The 2,500-nt window shown below is 46.0% G+C and overlaps 1 protein-coding gene across 1 annotated transcript in view; it reads right to left on the reverse strand.

Moving 5' to 3' along the window:
* Positions 1–2,500, reverse strand: part of csgalnact1a (chondroitin sulfate N-acetylgalactosaminyltransferase 1a) — a 22,682-nt gene that overhangs the window by 15,345 nt on the left and 4,837 nt on the right. Inside the window, exon 2 of the mRNA XM_056589170.1 lies at positions 1–125. This exon is cut by the window's left edge and continues 1,527 nt beyond it. The gene's annotated coding sequence lies outside the window, so the exon portion shown is untranslated. The remainder of the gene's footprint in view (positions 126–2,500) is intronic.

Below are 2,500 nucleotides of genomic sequence, written 5' to 3' on the forward strand. Positions count from 1 at the left end.
ACCTTAGGGAGGGAGGTGGAGCCGACGGAGGGGCCAGACACTACGTCCGATGAGAAAGCAGGCTCCCGCTGGTCCCTGGAGGTCTCTTCAGAAGATGCATAGCTCCTCTGTGAGTGTTCTGGAAACTGGGGGTCAAAGGAGATGAGTGGGTGGTTGGGGTTGGAGAGAGAGAGAGAGAGAGAGAGAGAGAGAGAGAGAGAGAGAGAGAGAGAGAGAGAGAGAGAGAGAGAGAGAGAGAGAGAGAGAGAGAGAGAGAGAGAGAGAGAGAGAGAGAGACAGAGAGAGAGAGAGAGAGAGAGAGAGAGAGAGAGAGAACAAGAGACAGAGAGAGTGAGAGAGAGAGAGAGAGAGAGAGAGAGAGAGAGAGAGAGAGAGAGAGAGAGAGAGAGAGAGAATGAGCGAGATTGAGAGAGAGAGAGAGATGAGCGAGAGAGAGAGAGAGAATGAGCGAGAGAGCGAGAGAGAGAGAGAGTAGAAGAAAAGAAGAGATGAGGAGAGGGAAGGGAACAGGGGGAGGAGAAAGGAGAGGAGATAAGAGAAGAGGAGAGGATAAGGGGTGGTGGGGAGAGGATTTGGGAGAACAGAGGAGAGCAGAAGGGGGAGGGGGGAGGAGAGGGAAGTTCCAGACACATTAACAGACATGGGAACAGGAAGAGAAAGAGAGATCGTTTGTTATATGATTAAGTGTCAAACATTGCTAAACAAATCTCTGCAGTGTAAACATCAGCTGTTAACATTACATCTCCATCATTCTGTTCCTTGTCTATATAAATGACCCGACTCGAAAGTAAATCTAGTGCACTCCTCAGACTATTTGTCAAGCTTACCCTATGCTATAAGCTAGCTTGCACAAATATATCATTCTAGTGTGGCCCATGTGGGTTATATCTGGCAACACACCAAATAGGTAAATTAAAAAAAACCTGAATAAAAGGGGGGAGGGGGAATACAAAATGAGGAAGTGCCCTCCCAGGATGGCTACCAGTCCTACAAATTACATGTGGTTGCTCTATTGAAAGCCCCCAGATCACAACTTTTCCAGTCCATTCTGGCGGGGCGGGTAAGCATGTCTAGGGCGATAACTATTTGTACTTCCCTCGGCCAAATATAAGCACTGCTCTGAGACTAAGGGCACTGCAGAACAATATAATCAGTGATGTGTGAAAGTGTGTGTGTGTGTGTGTGTGTGTGTGTGTGTGTGTGTGTGTGTGTGTGTGTGTGTGTGTGTGTGTGTGTGTGTGTGTGTGTGTGTGTGTGTGTGTGTGTGTGTGTGTGTGTGTTCGTGTGTGTGTGTGTGTGTGTGTGTGTGTGTGTGTGTGTGTGTGTGTGTGTGTGTATGTGTGCGTACGCGCCCGTGTGCCTGTGTGTGTGTGTGTGTGTGTGTGTGTGTGCATAAGGTCTGTGGAAAGGCAGAGAGAAAGAAACTAGGCTTCATTCAGACGCTGTCTAAATCACACACTGCTGTGGTATATGATCGTCATCGTGTAGGCATAACATTAATTAGTGTATGCTGCACGTGAACCTCCTAAGATGGCGCAATTTGAGTGGTTCGCTAGCTCGTGATATGGGGAAATATCCCAGGATTGAGATCTCAAACTCAGGATATTGTTTTGCGCGTTTGACGGTCGTCTCATCACGCTAATAACAACAAATAAACCGTCAATAAAAACCAATAAATCCCGACAAAAAGTGTTATCTTGTGTATACATGTAGTGTTCACATGTAGTATATATTAAAGCAAACATTCACCTCTTCTGCGAATAATTGTTAATTATATATATAAAACCCCTCTATAAATATGTGTACATTTGTTTTTTTATATAAATTATTTAGAGTTCAGCTCAGAGCTAAACCTACAGAGAGAAAGAAGGCTGAAAAGCACATTCACAACATTTGTATCCAGTTTGTGTGTGAGGGATGTGTGTGTAATTTGGGCCAGTGTGAATGCTTACGATTATTAAAACATAACCTCATGTGCATCGCGGTGTTGCCGTGAACTTGGAGACTGTCAATGTATCTGTATGCTCGTGTCTGACCCGAACTGTAAAAATACAGTTTCTCTCTCCCCACACACACACACACACACACACACACACACACACACACACACACACACACACACACACACACACACACACACACACACACACACACACACACACACACACACACACACACACACACAGTTGGGCCTTTGACAACGTGGCGAGGTGAAGCCAATCCTGAAGAAAGGATTAGTATATTGCACCAGTGAATACTTCACTGTGTCTCCCAGCGTTTGAATAAGTGCAGACTGAGCTCTACCTCGGCCAGAACCCTCCACAACGCTTTTGAGAGGAGATTTTTCTCCTCGTGGGGTTGCTCCAGGGAAGCACACTATGCAGCCAACTACATGACTGCTGTAAAGCCAGCCATGCCGTCTCTGAAGGCTACACTTTATACACCTCTATCGCTAGAAGCCAGAGGGGAAAAACACACAATGCGCCATTGAATTGCTTCC

This window comes from Gadus chalcogrammus, chromosome 4, assembly GCF_026213295.1.
Source record: "Gadus chalcogrammus isolate NIFS_2021 chromosome 4, NIFS_Gcha_1.0, whole genome shotgun sequence".
In the NCBI taxonomy this organism is placed as follows: domain Eukaryota; kingdom Metazoa; phylum Chordata; class Actinopteri; order Gadiformes; family Gadidae; genus Gadus; species Gadus chalcogrammus.